The sequence below is a fragment of the Babylonia areolata genome, chromosome 17, assembly GCF_041734735.1.
Source record: "Babylonia areolata isolate BAREFJ2019XMU chromosome 17, ASM4173473v1, whole genome shotgun sequence".
Lineage (NCBI taxonomy): Eukaryota > Metazoa > Mollusca > Gastropoda > Neogastropoda > Buccinidae > Babylonia > Babylonia areolata.
Window position 1 is genome coordinate 9,735,782 of NC_134892.1, and position 22,008 is coordinate 9,757,789.

Genomic DNA, 22,008 nt, shown 5'->3' on the forward strand with positions numbered 1-22,008 from the left:
AATTTGATGTGAATAGTCCGAGTTTAGTTTTTACAAAGACGCCAAGAAGCCGCCATGTTCTGCACCCTGTAGTAGTTTAGCCTGTTGTGTTAAAGGTAAATTTTCTATATAAAATGATTAAAAATGCATAAATGATAGTTGCTAGAAATAGATGAAAGATACTATTTTGTTTGTCTGTAGAATTATAAAAGGATGACGCCAAATTGAGTAGATTTTGTTAAGATTTTCTCTAGATCTCTAGTTTTTATAAAAAAAAAAAAAAATGCGGGAGTGGAACGTGGATTTGAGAAAGAAAAGAATTGATCTGAGTTCAGATATCGCAGGAGCCACTGTTGGCTATTGGTGCGACAAACAATATTGCTAGTGTTAGTGCTGGGGTGTTACTGTGGTTGACACTGACGTTTGATTTGCCATTTTGGGCATTCACGTTTGGATCTTATTTTTGAAATGTGCCAAGAGATCTCTGGGACTGGTTATTGCAGTCTTATATTTTTAGTTTTATAAATTATAAGATGTTACCAAAGAAAAGAATAAGGGTTTGTTTTTTTTTGTGTGTGTGTGTTCCACAGTGTTTTGAAGGGTGTGTTTTGTCATTACCTTAAAGATAGTTTATGCTGTAAATGGCATGATTTAATTGTCGCTACCTAGGAGTGACAGCTGATTGTCTCTTTTATATAATGAGTATTGAGATAAGCTGCTGTGGCTCTAATGTAGTGTTAGATTGTTGTGTTGAAAATTGCCGTTTGCTGATATGTAAAGGTCTGTTTAGTGTGCAGAGGCGCGGCAGCAGCAGGGTTTTTTTTTTTTTTTTTTTAAGTATTATTTTTTAGAGGGATTTTGATTAGGAGTAGGAACAGCTAAATTTGGGTTTAGTAGGGGTTAAGATTAGGATTTGCCAAATTTTGGGACCGAGTTTTGTTAATAGGACAGAAAAATTTGTAGGTTTATTTTTGGTTGTAGTTATTGTTTGTGAAATAATTGTGGGAGAAGTTAGAGGTGCATGGTTGTGTGTTCTTGTTTTGTTTTTTTTTTGTGTTGTTGTTTTTTTGACCCATTGTCCACCCCATAAGCCCCTCCTAAAAAAACTCCTTTATTAATAAATGGTTGTTTGAATTGATAAAGCAGTCTCTGTTATAATTTGTGTATTGTTAGTGAGGCTGTATATTTGTTTTGTAAATTTTTGTATGGTGTCCTGATTAGACTGTATGACTGGGTGTTGATATTGTTGTTTGTTGTATCTGTGTGTTGTTCTGTATTACTTGCAGTCAAATGAGTGAGTTGTGGGTGCGGTGGGATCCTGCAAATTATAAATTTAATGTGAGCAGATAAGCCTTCATTTATTTTCTAAGGGAAATAACCCCTGGATTTTTTTTATTTATAGTTGAAATACTTATTTTATTTTCTTCTTATTTTTTTAATTCGCAATTTAATTTTTTTAAATTTTTGATATTTACTGACTTATTTTATTTCATTTTATTTATTTATTTATTTTTATTGTTTTTTGTTTTTGGCTTTCACTGCCACATATATTTTCAATCTAAACAAAAGAAATTATAACCAACAGAGAAGTATTATAAGTTACCATGATTGGACAGCTATGGACCAAATGAATGTAGATACATTGAAATAAGGAATTTGAGCAACAGACTAATTCAGACAAGCAATAAGAATTATGAAAGGGAAATAGATAAAGAAAGAAGAAAAAACCCCAAAAGTTCTGGAAATATGTCAAAGAAAAGATGAAAATAAACACCGGTATAGACACATTAAAAATGATGTCATTAAATGGGCAGAATTGTAAAAAGGCCTTTACTGCGCCTAATTCTTCACCCATTAAAGATTCAATCAATCAGTCAATCAATCTTCTTCTTCTTCTGCTGCTGCTGCTCCTCCTCCTCCTCCTTCCTTCTCCTCCTCCTTTCTTTCTCTCCACAGAACTACCTATCAACAGATATGTGAATACAGTCTAAGGTCTCTCCACCTGTCTGTCTGACTGTTTGTCTCTCTGTCTGTCTGTCTCTTTGTCTCATTATTTGTCTCTCTGTCTCTGTCTGTCTTGTTCTATGTCTGTATCTGTGTCTCTGAGTTGTGGCGATTGCTGTTTTCTTCCCAGCATGGTTCGAATGCATTGTAAATCATCTCTTTTTTTAATATATATATTTTTTTATGCAGACTATCTCCTAGTCAGCAGCAGCAGCAACAGCAGGGGTCGTCATGATGATGATGATAGTCGTAAGTGCTTTGAATGAAATTATATTTCTTTCCATTTCTTTTTTTTTCTTTTAGGTTTTTTATTTATTTATTTTTTTTATAATTTTTTTAAAAATCTCTTTCTGAACGTCAGTTTTTTTTGTGCTTTCTTTCTTTGTATTTTGTTCGTTCATATTTGTGTTCTTGTTTTTCTTTTTGATTTTGATTTGTTGTTGTTGTTTTATTGTTCTTTTTAAAAAAAAAGAGAAGTTATTATTGTTGTTTTTGTTGTTGATGCTCATATTGTTGTTGGATTTGTTTTTGTTGTTGTTCTTATTGTTTGCTGTATATTCTCTTCTTAAAATAAAAAACAAAAGTAGCATGTATTTTACCTGATTTGGTGGCAGTATTTTTAATTTTTAATTTTTTAGCTCGGATATGTTCACAATGTGAGTCTGTGTGATAACCCTGAGTGAGTGAGTGTGTGTGTGTGTGTGTGTGTGTGTGTGTGTGTGTGTGTTCATCATAATTAGGACGTCCGTGCCTGAATTGTAAAGTACTGTTAGTTTCAATTGTTAAGGCGTCTACAATGTTTGTTTCAGAAAGGAAGTACATTACTTATTAAGGTCCGTGTTCTCTATTACAACCGCGTGGTTTTGTTCCTGACAATGTGAGTGGGCAGTGGAGATATGAACGACTCTGTCTCATACTGTCTCTTTCTGTCTCTGCCTCATACTGTCTCTTTCTATCTCTGTCTGTCTGTCTGTCTTTCTCTCTCTGTGAAATGTGTGTGGGTGTGTGTGTTTGAGTAAAGTGTGTGTCTGTTCATGTGAACTGTGTGTGTGTGTGTTTGTGTATATTATAGATAGATATATATGCATATATATATATGTGTGTGTGTGTGTACGTGTATACATGTGTGTGTGTGAGAGAGAGAGAGAGATGATGATGAATAAGCAGTTGTGTACTTTAATCAACCAGGTCCCACCATGTATAAGGTCTATAGTAGTTGATACATAATAATACAACTTACAAGACAAAACTTGAAGCATGCAAATTTATGGAAAACACCCTCCACCCTCCCATATTCACCAAAGGTATGGAATTCATGAAACATATCAGACTTAATGATGGATAATGAGGTATGACAGCACCATTTTGCCTGAAAACCTGACAAATTTAGAACGAGCACCTGCCAACAAGAGTCACATAGTCAATAACCATTTACATTTCTGTGGAATTAAATTTGGTTTTGTTGGCAGTTGTTTTTTGTTTTTTTTTCTTTTTTCCATGCGATTCAGTTTTGTGTTTATTATTCATTCATGAAAGGCATTTGCTTATTCACTGGTGATATCACTGGGCTGGAAAGGAAGGGTGAGGTGGGGATTTTTTCATGCCATTTCAGTGGGGTTTTTAACATTTTTTTTCCCAATATGGACCTGTAACTGTCAGTTCAGGAAATCAGTCATTTACAGACATTACCAGATGTGACTGATTCATGCAGTTGTGGGTTTTTTTTTTTAATTTTATTTTTTTAATAAAAAAAAAAATATACCAGAGCACATCCAGTCATTTCCCTGCAATGACTGCACATTAGTAACATGTAGTTTACTTCCCATTGTACTTGATTTTCAGTCAGTGTGGGAAATGTTGGAATGGGCAAAAGATTGAGGGAACATTATACATGTATACATGTATGTCACTTTCAGGCCAGTGTGATCTGCATAACTCTGAACAACTCACAGCTGTTTTGTCATGTTGGGGGAGCAATTATCAGTGGGCAGAGTTTCTTCTAGAAAGGTGCGTGGGTGGCGAGAAAAAAAAAGAAGAAAAGATATCCTGTATTTATTTATAACTGTTATTTTTAAAGCGAACTGTGAAATGCGTATTTTCAAAGAAGGGGTTTTACTAATATCATGAGCAAACTGAAGGAAGTGCAACCTGGAACGGGGGGAAAAAACAACAATTGTCAACTCCATGTATCAGTTTCTCTCTCTCTCTCTCTCTCTCTGTCTCTCTCTGTGTCTCTCTCTGTCTGTCTGTCTCTCTCTCTGTCTCCCTCTCTCCACTTATCTGTCTCTCTCTCTCAGTAGTGTGTGTGTACTGTGTGTGCATATAATATATATATCTGCTACTACTACTCAAATGATCAGGAACGAACTGATACAGTTTGAAAACAAAAACTGGTCCACACCGACTATGTGACTGGTTTGGGGATTTTCTAAAACAGGGGATTATGCAGTCTGAAACTTGAGGGCGGAAGTCTGGAATGGACATGATAAGCTGTGTGTTTGGTCACAGGGGCGGGTGGTATAAGAGTGTTGCTTGTGTTTCCCCTTATGGTAACAGCAACTGTCATAGATATATCCCCTTCACTTGACTGACTGGAGATGGCATTGTGTATACATCAGCTTCCTCCTCCTCCACCCTCCCCTCTCCTGCACCCCCCCCCCCCCCACTCTCCGCTCCCTGTCTGTCTCTCTCTTCCCCTCCACCTCACTCCCATCCCCACCACCACACATACACACACTCATTCTGTATCTGTCTGTCTGTCTCTCTCTCTCTGTCTGTTACCCCCCGCCCGCCCGCTCCTGTCTCTCTCTCCTTCTCTCTCAAGGGATATATATATATATGTTAAGTCCACTGTGTAAACAAAAAAACAAACAAAACAACAACAACAACAACAACAACCCCCCCCCCCCCCCCCCGCCGCCCAAAAAAACAAACAAACAGGGGATTACGCAGTCTGAAAACGCAGTAAAAACAGGCCCAAAAATGAAGCTTGTTTGTTTTGTATTTCAGTGTCCTGTCTGACTTACATCATAGACAAGTTCATTCCCATGAAACTTTAGCAAACATAAAAGTCTGTATTCAGACTGGTTTTACTCTTGGCTTCATCCCAGAAGGATGTTTTTAGGCAGTTTGTATTATATTTCAATGTGGCCTTCTTTAATATCCTCACACTATTTGCTATGACTTTATTATACACACACACACACACACACACACACACACACACACACACACATTTCTGATCATTATACCCTTTCAGAAATGGTTTGTCTTTTCTAGAATAAATTTTCCGTATCCATATATCTCTGTTTGTCTGCTTGTCTGTCTCTTACTCTTGTCTCTCTCTGTCTCTGTCTCTCTATCACACAGAGAGAGACGGAGACAGAGAGAAAGAAAAAGAACAAGAACAAAAAGAAGAGAGAGAAGAAAGGAGAAGTCTGTTCTGGCAAAACGTCGCACAACACGAATGCAATGCTTTGCAATGCAGTTTCAGTTTCAGTAGCTCAAGGAGGCGTCACTGTGTTCGGACAAATCCATATACGCTACACCCCATCTGCCAAGCAGATGCCTGACCAGCAGCGCAACCCAACGTGCTTAGTCAGGCCTTGGAAAAGGTTGCCAACAGTGCCTGGTGTTCCCAGGTGGTCCCCCATCCAAGCTCTAACCAGGCCCGACGTTGCTTAACTTTGGTGATTGGACGAGAACCGGCGTTTTCAAGGTGGTATGGCCGTTGGCAAATGCAGTGCAATACAAATTACAATACAATACAAAAAATAGTACAGGACAGCACAGGGTGACGCAACACGACACATGGACTGAAAAACTGAAACATATTTTCTTGTGGGCTTTTTGTTTGTTTGTTTGTTTGTTTCTTTTCTTTCCTTTCTTTCCTTTCCTTCCTTCACTTTCTTTCTTTCTCTCTTTCAGAAATGATCATCAACGACCTGTACGAGACATCAGACAACTGTCAGATGATCACCAACACATTATATGAAGGCGCGGGGAGCATGGGGGTGGCTGGCACTGGCGGCAGCTCCCGCCATGAAGACGTGGATCAAGCAAGGGGAAGGAACTTGCCTCCCCGCCCCTATCGTTCTCCTGGTGTGTGTGTGCCGGTGTGTGTTTGAATGTGCGTGTGTGTCTGTGTGTGTTGAATTTGTGTGTGTGTGTGTGTTTGCCTGCTGTGTGTGTATTTTTGTTTGTGTGTAGGGGGGTGGTGTATATATGTGGATGGATATAAGTCTGCCAAAAAAAAATGTATGTATGTTTGCCTGTCTGTCTGTCTTTGTGTATGTATATATATATATATAAATATAAATGTATCTCTCCCTTTATCTCTGACTGTCAACATTTGTGTGTGTGCATGCATGCGTGAGTGTGTGTGTCTGTGTGTGTGTGTGTTTGTGAGTGTATAATGTGTGTGTGAGAGAGGGTTTTTTGTTTGTGTGTGTGTGTGTGTGTGCGAGAGTGTATGTATGTGTGTGTGCATGTGTGTGTGTGTGTGTGTGTGTGTGTGCAGGGATGGATGTTGGGGACTATGTGGATCAGGAGGAGATCCGGAGGACTGAGAGAAAGCAGAGAAACCAGCAGCCAGGTAGGCAGCAAGATGCAGAATGAATGAATGAGAGGAATAACTATAAGCGTACATAAATAAATAAATGAATAGATAATTTAATTAAAAAAAAAAAAAACGAACAAAAAAACCCAACAACAACAAAAAAAACAACCCCCAGACATGTTGTATTGCGAACATAGTCATGGTGACAGTCGTTACCAGTCTTTATTTTACAGTGTGTAAAACCGATCTTGAAGGGAAATATGCGTTGGTATCGAAAAGGATTTGCTGTTACCCCATTGTCAAAAGACCGTTTCAGGCAGAGACAATCATTTTTGAAAAATTCAGTCAGCTGATCTTGCAAATTACTCGATAGGTCAGGAAGCAACGCATAACAAATCGCGTCATTGAGAGCTGAAGCACTCATTTCCGGAGAGCTTCTGTAGAAAGAGGAAACTCCTCACATCCAAAATTTGGCAACTCCCATGGACCGGAATATGAATATTATATGCTTACATACAAAAGCTGTGTGAGGAGATAACGTGTGTGTATCGCAGTGCTTGGAGAGGGCGCAGAGGTGCAGGCCATAGTTTATCCTGGCCCCTTGCCAGAATCACAGGAAAGAGAATGGCAAACAGCTGTGATGTCAGCAGGCAAACACACACACACTCACACACACGCACGCATGCACGCACGCTCTCTGTGTGCCTCACTTGGGCCCTGTCTTTTTCAGTCTCTTTTTCTTTCTCTCTCTCTCTCTCTCTCTCTCTCTCTCTCTCTCATATCACTCTCTTCCTCCCATTCATTCTGTATCAACGTTCTGCCTCTCTCTCACACTCTCTCTCATCACTCTCTTCCTCCCTCTCATTCTGTATCAGTGTTCTGCCTCTCTCTCTCTCTCTCTCATCACTCTCTTCTCCCTCTCATTCTGCTCTCTCTCATCACTCTCTTCTCCCTCTCATTCTGTATCAATGTTCTGCCTCTCTGTCTGCCTCACTTGGGCCCTGTCTTTTTCAATCCTTCTCTCTCTCTCTCTCTCTCTCTCATCACTCTCTTCCTCTCATTCTGTATCAACGTTCTCTCTCTCCCTCTCTCTCTCTGTTTCTCTTTTTGTTATTCTGTCAGTCTCTCTCTCTGTCTCTCTCTCTCTCTCTCTCTCAATCTCTCTCTCTTACCCCTCCTTCTCAGGAACATACTAATAATCTATTACTTGAATCTTTTTTTGACTCACTTCAGTACCATTGGTTGGGTGAATCAGTTTGGTTTCTTAATTACTAATGACTGTGTGTTTGGAGAGAGAGAGAGTCAGTCATTGTGTGTGTGATAGTTTGTATATGTATGATAGTGTGTGAGTGTGCATGTGTGCATGCATGTGTGTGATTGCGCATGTGTGCATGCGTGCATGTGTGTGTGTGTGAGCGTGTTGTATGAGTCTCTCTCTCTCTCTCTCTCATATCACTCTCTTCCTCTCATTCTGTATCAACGTTCTCTCTCTCCCTCTCTCTCTCTGTTTCTCTTTTTGTTATTCTGTCAGTCTCTCTCTCTGTCTCTCTCTCTCTCTCTCTCAATCTCTCTCTCTTACCCCTCCTTCTCAGAAACATACTAATAATCTATTACTTGAATCTTTTTTTGACTCACTTCAGTACCATTGGTTGGGTGAATCAGTTTGGTTTCTTAATTACTAATGACTGTGTGTTTGGAGAGAGAGAGAGTCAGTCATTGTGTGTGTGATAGTTTGTATATGTATGATAGTGTGTGAGTGTGCATGTGTGCATGCATGTGTGTGATTGCGCATGTGTGCATGCGTGCATGTGTGTGTGTGTGAGCGTGTTGTATGAGTCTCTCTCTCTCTCTCTCTCATATCACTCTCTTCCTCTCATTCTGTATCAACGTTCTCTCTCTCCCTCTCTCTCTCTGTCTGTTTCTCTTTTTGTTATTCTGTTAGTCTCTCTCTCTGTCTCTCTCTCTCTCTCTCTCTCTCAATCTCTCTCTCTTACCCCTCCTTCTCAGGAACATACTAATAATCTATTACTTGAATCTTTTTTTGACTCACTTCAGTACCATTGGTTGGGTGAATCAGTTTGGTTTCTTAATTACTAATGACTGTGTGTTTGGAGAGAGAGAGAGTCAGTCATTGTGTGTGTGATAGTTTGTATATGTATGATAGTGTGTGAGTGTGCATGTGTGCATGCATGTGTGTGATTGCGCATGTGTGCATGCGTGCATGTGTGTGTGTGTGAGCGTGTTGTATGAGTCTCTCTCTCTCTCTCTCTCTCTCTCTCTCTCTCTCTCTGTCTGTGTGACACTCACTCACTCACTGTCACACAGGCCACACACACACACACACACACACACACACACACACACACACACACAATGAGAGGGGGGAGAGAGAGAGACGGACGATGAGGATGCTGTAAATACAGTGCTGTAATGAAGTGGGGAAGTTTTCTCAGAAATTTGTGTTTCCGCCTCTCTGACTGTCTGTCTCTGCCTCACTTGGGCCATGTCTTTTTCAGTCTGTCTGTCTCTCTCTCTCCCTCTCCCTCTCATTCTGTATTAACCCTCTCTCTCTTCTCTGTGTGTGTGTGTGTGTATATATATATATATATATGTGTGTGTGTGTGTGTGTGTGTAACTCTTTTTCTCTCTCTTACCCCTCTTAAGTGTATCATGATTTGAGAAAGGAAAGTAAACTGTTTCAGATGTATGTTGTGAAGCAAAAAAACAGTAACAACTTTTCTATTGTGCTATTACCTGAAGACGAGCTAGTTATTAAATCTCTTGTGAAATTTGTTGCTGATGCCACTAAAGTCAGGAAACAAAAGTTGTATGATGGTAACTTCTTCGTTCGTGGGCTGCAACTCCCACGTTCACTTGTATGTATACGAGTGGACTTTAACGTGTAAGACCGTTTTTATCCCGCCATGTAGGCAACCATCCTCTGTTTTGGGGGGAGTGCATGCTGGGTATGTTCTTGTTTCCATAACCCACCGAACGCTGACATGGATTACAGGATCTTTAACGTGCGTATTTGATCTTCTGCTTGCGTGTACACATGAAGGGGGTTCAGGCACTAGCAGGTCTGCACATATGTTGACCTGGGAGATCGGAAAAATCTCCACCCTTTACCCACCAGGTGTCTTTACTGAGATTTGAACCCGGGACCCTCAGATTGAAAGTCCAACACTTTAACCACCCGACTATTGTGCCCGTCTTGATGGTTACTGAATGTCCCCAAGATAATATTTATGAGAGTCAATGTTGTCAACTTGGTTTAAACTGCTGGATGGATATTGTTATTTGATATAGTCTAAATCTATGATTTGAACTGTGTACATTTGAGCGCGTGTTAGATATTTGCCCAGGTGCGTGCGCCGACAGGATTAAGAATGTGTTGCGTGAGTGAATAGACAAAAAGGCCAGCGTGCAGTGTGAGGGCATCTATGTGCTAATGCTTTTGGCTGTGTAAAATGATCACTGAGACTGTTTATCCTGTGGCTTGCACGGTGCGCGAGATGGGATAAAGTCTGCGCAGAATTTCTTACTTTGGTGCGTATGCGCTTCACAGGCGGTGAAAACTCTCACACTAGATTGCGTGTGTGCCCATTTGTTGAATGTTTCAGGTCACTCTTCAAGCATTTATTTCTTTACTTTTGTGTTGTTATATCTCTGATTGGACAATTTGGTATGAAAAACATACACCCCCTTCACATGAGAACTTTACAGTTAATGTCAGTAAAATGTCAGTGTCAGAAGCTCTCTCTCTCTCTCTCTCTCTGGTTTATATCCGTCTCTCTCTCTTTCCACTGCCTTTAACTGTCTGTCTGTCTGTCTCTCTATCTTTGAAAACTCTCTCTGTCTCTTACTGTCTCTCTCTGTCCCTCTGTCTTTTTTTTACCCTTTCTCTCACTCTCTTTCTGTCTCTATCTCTGCCTGTCTCTCTCACTCCATGTATCTGTATCAGTGTCTGTCTCTGTCTCTCACTCTGTCTCGATCAGTCTGTCTTTGTTGTGTCTGCTTGACTCTCTCTCTCTTTCCTCTGTCTCTCACGCTCTCTCTCTCTTTCCATCTCTGTCTCTGCCTGTCTCTTTTTGTCTCTGTAAACACACACACACACACACACACACACACACACACACTGGAACTGAATTGATATAATGAAGTTTCTGTGTGTCTTTCAGACAGGGTGGACTGAAGGATGCTGGTCACTTTTCGGCTCTGGACCTGACTGACAGACAGGCAGACAGACAGACAAATGGACAGACAGACGGATGGACAGATAGACAGACGGACAGACAGACAAATGCACAGACAGGTTGACACACACAGACAGACGGACAGAGACAGAATGACGCACAGGCAGACGCACAGACATGCGAACGGATGGACATACGGATGGAAAGAAAGACAGACAGGCAGAGGAACAGATGGTTGCTGCAGGGCAGATCGTCCCTCCGGCTGAGCATCCCTCACTCCCCTCCCCCACCCCCCTTTCTTCACCGGCTGTCTCTTCAGGGTGGTCACCATCCACCACCACCACTACCATGATGACCATCACCACCACCACCAATGCCAACACCATCACCATGACGACGATCACCACCTATGCCAACACCACCACCATGACAACGATCACCACCACCACCAATGCCAACACTGCCATCACTATCACTACCACCATGACAACGATCACCACCACCACCAATGCCAACACCACCATCACCATGACAATGATCGCCACAACCACCAATGCCAAAACCACCACCACCATGACAATTACCACCACCACCAATGCCAACACCATCACCATGACAACGATCACCACCACCACCAATGCCAACACCGCCATCACTATCACCACCACCGTGACAACGATCACCACCAATGCCAACTCCACCATCACCATGACAACGATCGCCACCACCACCAATGCCAACACCATCAGCATGACAGCGATCACCACCAATGCCACTACCACTACCACCGTCACCATGACAACAATCACCACCAATGCCAGCACCACCACCACCAATGCCAACACCATCACCATGACAGCAGTCACCACCACCACCAGTGCCAACACCACCACCATGACAACAATCACCACCAGTGCCAACACCATCACCATGACAACGATCACTGCCACCACCAATGCTAACACCACCATCACTATCACCACCACCATCACCATGACAGCGATCACCACCACCACCAGTGCCAACACCACCATCACCATGATGACAACCACCACCACCGCCAATGCCAACTCCACCACCAACACCCCCACCACCACATGTCTCCTAGTTATCAAGGCCAGTCGAGCCAAAAATTTTGGACAACCTTGAACTTGTTTGTTGGACTCTTTATCAATTTTATTCTGTGTGTGTGTGTGTGTGTTCTGCGCATTGTAAAACACAGCAACAACCTGTAACTTGTTTGTTGGACTCTTTATCAGTTTTATTCTGTGTGTGTGTGTGTTCTGCGCATTGTAAAACACAGCAACAACCTGTAACTTGTTTGTTGGACTCTTTATCAATTTTATTCTGTGTGTGTGTGTGTTCTGCGCATTGTAAAACACAGCAACAACCTGTAACTTGTTTGTTGGACTCTTTATCAATTTTATTCTCTGTGTGTGTGTGTTCTGCGCATTGTAAAACACAGCAACAACCTGTAACTTGTTTGTTGGACTCTTTATCAATTTTATTCTGTGTGTGTGTGTGTTCTGCGAATTGTAAAACACAGCAACAACCTGTAACTTGTTTGTTGGACTCTTTATCAGTTCCTCTTTGTAGCTGTTTTGTGGGGGTGTGGGGTTGCACTGTTTAATTTTTTTAATTTAAATTTTTTTTATTTTTTATTGGACCCTGTTGACATTTCAGAGAGATAAAAAGGGTGATAAAGCAAACGGAAAGCTTTGTAATTTCGATTGTGTTCAAGCCCATTGTTCAGATGATTTAAAAAAAAAAAAAAAATTATTGGTATTGTAAAATCATGACAAGGCATGGGTTGCTTCCCCTTCCGTTTATGAATCATTTATTTTCCCCAAATTATCTTCCTGTTACATTGTTGTTGGGGTTTTTTCCCTTTCCATTTTGAGATGTTTTGTACAAAGTGAATTAAGTTATCCTGTGTGAACGAAGTTAAATGATTTGTAATAATATAGAGTTGGTTACAAATTTGGTAATCTCTTGTTAACATGTTTATAAATGTCATTCAGATTTAAGGCCTTTGAAACAATTTTTTATTTTTAAAGAAAGAAAGAAAAAAACCCATTTTATTTCTGTCTGTGTCTCTGTGTGTTACTGCAAAGTGGACTTTGTATTATGTAAGTTTTGGTTTTGTTGTTTTTCTTTTTATCTAGGTAATCGTTATTAGATCACACACACACACACACACACACACACAAGGGGTGGGAAGAGACAGGAAGAAAGGCTTTGTAATTTTGATTGTGTTCAGATCATCTTTTTTTATGTATAGTTTTTTTGTTTTTGTTTGTTTTGTCTTTGCATTTCGAGATGTTTTATACAAAGTGAGTTAAGTTATCTTGTTAGCACAAAGTTCAATAATTTGTAATATGGAGTTGTTGAAGAAAAGTAGGTCATCTCTAGTTAACACATATACAAATGTTATTCAGATTTAATGCCTTTGAAAGAAATATGAAAAAAATACACAGATTTGTGTGTGTGCTATTGTAAAAGGACACTGTTTTGATCAATTAAGTTTTGGTTTTGTTGATTTTTTCTTTTTATCCAATCTTCATTAAAACACACACACACACACACACACACACACACACAGGGGAGAGAAAGAAAGGCTTTGTAATTTTGATTGTGTGCATGCCTTATTCAGAGGATTTTTTTATTGGAATTGTAAAATCATGACAAGCCATGGGTTGCTTCCCCTTCTGTTTAGGAATTACACTCGGGCCCACTTACAAGGAGCGCTCGGGGACCAAATTTTTTACTCCTTATAACCGAGGTTCCTTATAACAGAGTTCTCGGATATAAGGAGTAACCCAAGCCCAACTACCTTATAAACGGGCTTCTGCATTTTTTCGGTGTCAGTATCAGCAATTCTTCTTCTTCTCTCTATCTCTGACTCTCTCTGTAGAAAATCATTAGATTCCCGTCAGTTAATCAGTTTTGTATTCTTATGGCAACTTCATCGCCTAACCTGATTAGCAGACTATGTTCTTTTTTAGACCCCCGCCTCTCCGAAGGGGAGGGGGGGGGGGTCTACTGGAATCGCTCTGTCTGTGTGTGTGTGTGAAGGCATTTTCTCGGAACTGACTGAACGAAATCACATAATTTTTGGTGTGTCAGTTCACAACCTTAAAAGCTAGGCACACGAACATTTTCAAGCCCGAAAGGTCAAGGTCACAGCAACTAGGGTCAAAAAAGGTCAAAACGCATAAATTGCAATTTCTCTAAAAGTAGTTGACCGATTTAAATGCAGTTGACAATAATTACCATAAATGGCCTGGTGTTAAAAGCCAAAAAAGACTCTGTACACACACACACACACACACACATATATATATATATATCTTTTTTTTTCTGTTTTTTTTTAAGTGTCAGATGAAGCAGTGCAGAAAACCGGATGAGAGAAGAGATGAGAGCCTGGCCAGAAGGCACGAGTCATTTTGCTTGTAGCTGTGAACAGTGTTTGATTGGCTGGAGCAGGGCGGACTTGGCTGGATTGTGTCTTTTGCTTGCCCCATCCATGAACTTCCTCGTCCTAGACGGCTGCCTTTTGGTTCTTTGACTGCGTCATTCAGTGGGTTTTGAGGGTTTTCTAATTCTTTGAAGTAGGTCTTGACCTGTTTTAACTTTCTGGCCTGCACTGAAGGAAGGTCAAGCAGGTATCGCATGGTTTCTGTGGGCATGTCTTTTGTTGTTCCAAGGTGTAACAAATTTTTTTTTTTACTTAAATTCGTAGACCTGTGTTATTTTCAACTGGCACTCCATCCGAACCAAAAAAGCAAAACACGAATGCGAATCAAGTTGTTTTTTTTTCAGTTTTAGAACACAAACTCACATTTTCTTTTACTTTTTAATCATCAGTAACTTAATGATATTAATAAATATATAACCAAAGAAAGAAAAATAAGTGTTCATTTCCCAACTCTCTCAAAAAAATTAATTCGTTTTTTCCCAGCGCACTGAGAAATTAATAAACAAAAAGTAACTGAAAGTAGTTTTTGGCATGGCCGCTCTCCCTCAGCAGGTAGTCTCTCCCCCGGGACGTTAGTGGAACAGCGTCTACCTCAAAACGAAATGGAAGTACTGTATCCCCATAAGTCTCCCGCCTCAACCAGCTATACCCAAATGTCTGCCCCCAATGAATACAGATCAACCATTACATTCACATAAAGAAGTGTTAACGCTTACAGTCGGGCCCGCTTATAAGGAGCTCGGTTATAAGGAACCTCTTTTATAAAGAGCAAATAAAAAATCCCTGATTTACATTGTTCTTTGTTATGACTTACAAAAACTCGCTTAGAAGGAGCTCGGTTATACAATACCTCGCTTATTAGGAGTGAAAAATTAGGCTCCAAATCGGCCCTGACTCCGGTTACAAGGAGTGCCGATAGCATCAGCTTCAAACCGAAAGTAGGCGAGTTATTTCATCAATCCTGTTCGGGGAAAATTACCTACCTTTGCTTCCGCAGAAACTTCCGTTCATTGCTACATGCGCTTGATCTGGATGCAGAAGTGAAAATGTCTAAACGCGAGAAAAAGAGAAAATCTCTTTCACTCAGTCAAAAGCTCGACATAATAAGAAAAATAGAAGCCAACCCTCAACAAAGAAAAGCAGTGATAGCTGAGGAGTTGGGCATTCCCTTTTCCACCCTCTGCAACATCTGGAGAGATCGACAGAAATACGTAAACAATGTTGCCAGAGGAACCGAGGATCTGTTGCGGAAACGGTCACGCACTGCTAAACTGGAAACTGTGGATGAAAATCTGCTTAAATGGTTTTCAGATTCAAGGTAAGGCTCGATTCTATAATTTTTTAGTATTTACTGTAATCATCATTTTGCTGTTGCCTCTTTTGAAGTGCATAGAAAATAAACATGGACAACTTTCAGACATTTACTACAGTCCCAAATATTTTCGTCTAATGTCTACATATGTATGGCTTGGAGCCAAAATTTACTATCTCTAGATAGTCGATTGGTCTTTAAATGATCTGACTGTAAAAACCAAGGGCTTGTCGTGAACAAGTTTGTAATGGATATGTAGTGGAGGTTATGCTCTTTGTAATTCTGTAATATGTTTTTTTCAGGTAGTGTTTTATAGTTTTTGTCATATAATCAACTAATAGTAAGTCAATTGCCTATGTAGAGATAGACCATTTTGGCTCCAAGCCATCGAATTATAATGGGCATTTATAAATAAAATGTTCTTCGCCTTCAGCAGTATTACAAATATCACAGAGAATATTTCCATTTTCAGCAAAAGACCGTCTAAACAAGGAACCATTAATGTAGGTAGAACACCAAGACGCAATTTTACCAAGCAGTCACGAAGGGAGGGAGGGAAAGAGAGAGAGAGGGGGGGGAGGTGGGGGGGGCTGAGAGTCAGAGATTGATTGATTGATTGGGGGCATGAACTAGCATGCCATTTATTGTATAAGGCCACTGGCCCCGTTACAAAGGAGACATGTCGCACCGACATCGGCTTCAAATCAAATAAGTATCAAACAGTTGTAAATCAAACATTCATGTATAAACTGTTGATTATAAGCTGCAATTACACAATTCAAATGCTTTACACAACAAGCATTGACCCCAGGGGGGTCATTAGACCCCCGCCCTGTAGGGTTTCGTCAAGAAAGCAGTTAAAACAAAGTGTTTAAATCGGTCAACTACGTTTAGAGAAATCGTAATTTATCCTTTTTGACCCTAATGGGTGTGACCTTGACCTTTCGTGCTTGAAAAGGTTCGTGTGTCTATCTCTTAAGGTTGTGATCTCATACACCAAAAATGAAGAGATTTCGTTCTGTCAGTTCTGAGAAAATGCCCGAACAGGTAAATTGCCATCATCGGGTTTGAACCACGAATTGCCCGTTCGCTGTTGGTCCTACGTGGAAATGGTTAGGATACTTCAGGTAGCGCTTTCGTCAAGGAACCCATTAAAACAAACTGCATTTAAATCGGTCAACTACTTTTAGAGAAATTTCAATTTATGCGTTTTGACCTTTTTTGACCCTGGTGGCTGTGACCTTGACCTTTCGTGCTTGAACATGTTCGTGTGCCTAGCTTCTAAGGTTGTGGACTCACAGACCGAAAATTATGTGATTTCATTCATTCAGTTCCGAGAAAATGCCTGGACAAACACACACACACATACAGACAGACACACACACACATACATACATACACACACAGACAGAGCGATTCCAGTAGACCCTCCTCCCCTTCGGAGAAGCAGAGGTCTAAATAAGAACATAGTCTGCTAATCAGGTTAGGCGATGAAGTTGCCATAAGAATACAAAACCGATTAACTGACGGGAATCTAATGATTTTCTACAGAGAGAGAGAAGAAGAAGAAGAATTGCTGATACTTGTGTTATGTGTGATACGGGAGTAAGAGAGCAAACATCACTTACAAGAACAGGACAAAGACGTTCAGGTGTCCATGATTTAATTCCGTAGCCCCGGATGTTACCAAGCTCTATATCAGGTTGTTTCCCTTGGTGTCTTATTGCAGAACAATAACATATATACAACAATACTGACACCGAAAAAATGCAGAAGCCCGTTTATAAGGTAGTTGGGCTTGGGTTACTCCTTATATCCGAGAACTCTGTTATAAGGAACCTCGGTTATAAGGAGTAAAAAATTTGGTCCCTGAGCGCTCCTTATAAGCGGGCCCGAGTGTACATCATACAAAGCAGCTCCCAAAATTATTCGACTTGGAGCATCCCAACATGAAAAATCAATATTCAACTCACATATTTTTTTTAAGTAAAATCTTTTTCCACATTAAACACAAACCAGTCTTAGCCGAATATTGGAAAAATTATCAAGAACAAAAATATTTAGTTTCTTCGGCAAAATAAAACAAATCAATAAATACCTAATATCCAGTATGCCTCGATGTTGTTCACAACGGGAATGCTTCTGGCCCATAAGTCAAACAGCAATGACTGGCATCAGCAAAAATAAACCAGTTCTGGGAAACGGAACTGGCCTAATGTTAACAATTAACAGTTTAAAAAAAAAACCGGCAATCACGTGCTTCACAATATATCGCACAACAGAACATCCGATGGGAACCGGCTTATGTTCCTGCGTGAAAAAGTGTCCACATTTTCAAGTAGACATAAAAATCAACACACCCACAAAACTTTGTTGTATAAACACAGAAAAGACAGTGGTAAGAATGGCTGGGGATTCCCCCTGCGATGTATAGAAAATATGGCCTATCAGTCCTACCACCGAACATTAAGAGCAGTAGGTTCATGGATAACAGACCAATGAATGGTCACCTTTCAGTGATATGGGTCGTCTACCACGCCTGTGCATAAATGTTAGCTTGGCGGTGAAAGCGTTAACGTTGTAAGTGACGAATGAGTGTAGCAGGACCAACAGCCCAGGGCGCGTATGCACGTCGGTCCGTTTAGTGGACTAACCGCGTTTATCCCCTATACGGGCGGATAGGCGGGAAAAATCGGTATGCACGTCAATCTGGTTAGCCTATCCTATACGGATTTTCGCGTTTAAAGTTATCGCACCTCTGGGGGTCCGATAGCGGGGCTAAACGCGTGTAAATATGGCGGCACTTTTGTTTTTCCAAGCACGACAGCGGCGTCTTCTACGAAGAAACCGGATTTTCCGGGACCGTACTAATCCCTTCGACACGTACGACGACAGAGAAGTGTTTCGTAAGTTCCGATTTCGTCGGCAGCACATCCTGGAACTGACACGTGAGGTGTCAGCTGACATCACTCTCGCGAATCGCGGATTCACCCTCACTCCCCTGCAGCAAGTGCTCGTCACTTTGCGCTACTTGGCCACGTCAACATTTCAAGACGTCTGTGGAGAATTGGTCGGCGTGGACCAGTCGACAGTGAGCCGTACTGTCAGCAGAGTGACTGACGCTATGTTCAGACAAGCCCGGCAACATATCTTCTTTCCTGATCAATCCAGTGCGAACAGAACCAAACGAGCGCTTTACCAGTCTTACGGATTCCCCAACGCGGTGGGGTGCATCGATGGAACACAGGTGCGCATCCAGCGGCCACACGAGCAGGAACATGAATTCGTCAACAGAAAAGGCTACCATTCAATCAACGTTCAGGTAGGACTCTTTGCCCCCCCCCCCCCCCCCAAACACACTCTGTGTGCGTGTGTGTGTGCGTGTGTGTGTGTGTCCACCCGTGTGTGTGTGCGTGTGTGTGTGTCCACCCGTGTGTGTGCGTGTGTGTGTGTGTGCATGTGTGTGTGTATGTGTGTGTGTGTGTGAGAGAGAGAGAGAGAGAGATTTATACTGACCCGAATGCAGGGTGTCTGGTAACACTGACACATTGCTTGGTTCTCTGAAAATGTCGAAGCCGGCAGTGCTGTTGTCATCTTCCCCTGCAATTAGCCATTCAATAACATTCTCTGTAATAATGTGAACAAAAATGAAAGTCTGAATAAAACAAACCCAGGCTATTCCTTAAAAAGAAGAAACTATTACTTAAAAGGAAGAAACTATTCCTTAAAAAGAAGAAACCCGCGTTTTCGAAAACTATTCCTTGCCGGCTCTGGCTCCGGCTAGACTATAATGACAAGACAAGCGTTTGTGAAATGTGAAAGTTTACAGAATGGAGCAGTGAAATGCATATTTGCATCATTTACGTCAGTGTAATTCTATTGGCATGTGAAATGAGAATGATAAAAAAACAGTAACTCACCGGTCACTCCAGAGAACAAGTTTGACTTGTCCCCTATGATAGACAATATCACTTCTTCGTAGGGCACTGGCGCTGGTGCTGGCCCTCCTCCCGTTTTCGCCTCGTCTCTCTTTTTGTTTAGAACCGACGCTTTCAGTGCTCTCCATTTCTCCTTCAAATCCGTTAGAGTTCGCACTGCCACGCCGCAGGCGTTCACCTTGGATGTTATTCTCTGCCATATCTCCTTCTTCATCTCACTGGTTATGGTGGCGCTGTGGCTGCTGAAAAGGGTCACATGTTCTACTTGCAGCTCTTCAAGTAGTATTCTAACTTCCTCAGCACTGAAGTTAGCTTTTCTGGCCCTTTTTCCGACTTTCTCCGTCATGCTGCAAATTTCAGAAACTTCCACGTGTAGTTGGATTAAACCGAAAGCACACAGCGGAGCCGGTTTGCCCAGTAATCTATAAATATCTCACCTTGCACTTGGCGTTTAGCTATACGTTTCCGTTTAGCGCGTCGTGCATACCAAATCCGGTTAGGGTTTATACGCGGTTAGGGCCCGTATAGCTAACCGCGTTTAAGCTCTAAACGCGTTTAACCTTCACCGTACTTTGTGGGTCTGACAGACCCATTTTTGCCTTAAAAAATGCCTTTAAAATATATTTGGTGTCCGATTAATTTGAAATTTCATGACTTTTGTTGTCACAACATATGCATCATTTTAGTAAATTAATGTACACTTTAACTGATTAGTTAATCAGTTACGTAATTGTGAAAATTTTTACCTGCATTCCTACGTTGTGGGTCTTACAGACCCATACTCCCCAAAGAAGAGAAAACACTAAGTACCCTTATTCGTAATTCGTGGGTCTCTCAGACCCATACTCGCAAAAGAAGGGAACAAACCAATAATCCCTTTGTACTACGTGGAACGAAGTGATTGTGCGTACATGACTGATGACACATAGGCTACCTCACTGCTTCTGTAGTTGGCTGGCACATCGCATCCGGCTCTCACGGAGAACACAACAGTACAGCAGGCTACCGGTGTCATTGCCTCAGGCAAGTTATATTTTGATGATTATCAAGTTTATTAATTGCCATCAAGTTAGCTTGCCATCTGTTCGATACTTTAGGTCGATTCCAACATCGCCATCTCTGAAGGCATCAGTAAGCATTGCAGAGAACACGAGGCTTAACAGCGTTGGAGCCAGGACGCAGCCTTGCTTGACACCATTTGTGACAGCAAAAGGAGCAGATGTTTCGCCATTGTCCTGGACTTGAGCCTGCATGCCTTCATGGAATTGGCTGACCAAGGAAATAAATTTCCGAGGGCATCCGTACTTTTTTTTTTGTTTTTGTTTTTTTGTTTTGCTGCCCCATCATCTGCGCCGTTTCAGTGGCATTACTCCCACGCCGCTCATTTAGATTCCCCCATACACGGCCACACCCGGGTTCGGCCGTCGCAGTCCCAGCGTCGGCAGTCCACAGGGAACCATCGATGTTAGGTCGCCTGGAGGCCACACACCAGAGGAGACCCTGCACTGCTGCTGAGTCACTTCAGTGGTGTTCAGTGGTGCCTGTTCTGTTTTAACGTACTTAGGACACCACCTACTAAGCCCCCTACTAACGACAATAATGGCTTAGTCACGGAGCCATACTGAGCGAGCGTCTCTCCCAGAGTGGAGACCGCCACCACGTCCCTCAAACAACAGCCCCCCCATGAATCTGCCGACACTGACGACATTGACAGGACTCACCCAAAGCACGGAAGTGGAGGGGTATCGAAACTGAGGTCACCATGAGAGCAGGGCATGAAAGGTCACAGACTTTGAGACTATTTTGTTTATATTGATGACGATGAAGGGGGAGGAGGATGACGATGATGATGACGATGTTGCTATGGAGGTCCATTTTGGTTTGGGACTGCGTGACAAGGCCGTACTCTACGCTTCCTGTCATAATGATATCCCGGCGTTAACCAGGCCCGAGAGATACAGACACTTGCAGTGTTGGTCAGGTAATTAGAGCAACACACCCAAAGACGCATCCTTGAAGTGGATGACACTCGACTGTGTGGTCCCAGTCTCCCCATTTAAGCCCACAGCACACTCAACTCTGGGTAGGAGCCGGCCACGGGCCGAAAAACCCACCTCCGCTGGGATTCGAACCCGCGTCCTCCCAGCCGTCAGTCCGCGACGCTAACCACTTCGCCACGGCGGCTGGTAGGGCATCCGTACTTGGCCATGATCTTCCACAGTCCCTCTCTACTCACGGTGTCGAAGGCCTTGGTGAGGTTGACATAGGTGGAGAACAGAGCAGCATTTTGCTCCTGACATTTCTCTTGCAGCTGCCTTGCAGCAAACACCATGTCGGTGGTTCCGCGCTCTTTCCGGAATCCACATTGGCTCTCAGGCAAATGACCTTGGTCAAGGTGTGCTGTGAGGCGGTTTAGTAGGATCCTGGCAAGTATCTTGCCTGCGATGGAGAGCAAGGAAATGCCCCGATGGTTATCACAGGCTTGCCGGTTCCCCTTTCACTTGTACAAGTGAATGATAGATGCATCTTTGAAATCCTGGGGG

General features: G+C 41.9%; 1 long non-coding RNA gene and 1 pseudogene across 1 annotated transcript; one reads left to right on the top strand and one right to left on the bottom strand.

The window, feature by feature from the left end:
* The first annotated feature begins 50 nt into the window (after nt 1-50).
* On the top strand, nt 51-10,859 carry LOC143291483 (uncharacterized). Its single transcript, XR_013056527.1, has 4 exons — nt 51-95; nt 5,911-6,084; nt 6,503-6,577; nt 10,723-10,859. It is a non-coding gene; the product is annotated as an uncharacterized LOC143291483 (long non-coding RNA).
* On the bottom strand, nt 5,600-5,718 carry LOC143291793 (5S ribosomal RNA; annotated as a pseudogene).
* Nucleotides 10,860-22,008: the final 11,149 nt, after the last annotated feature.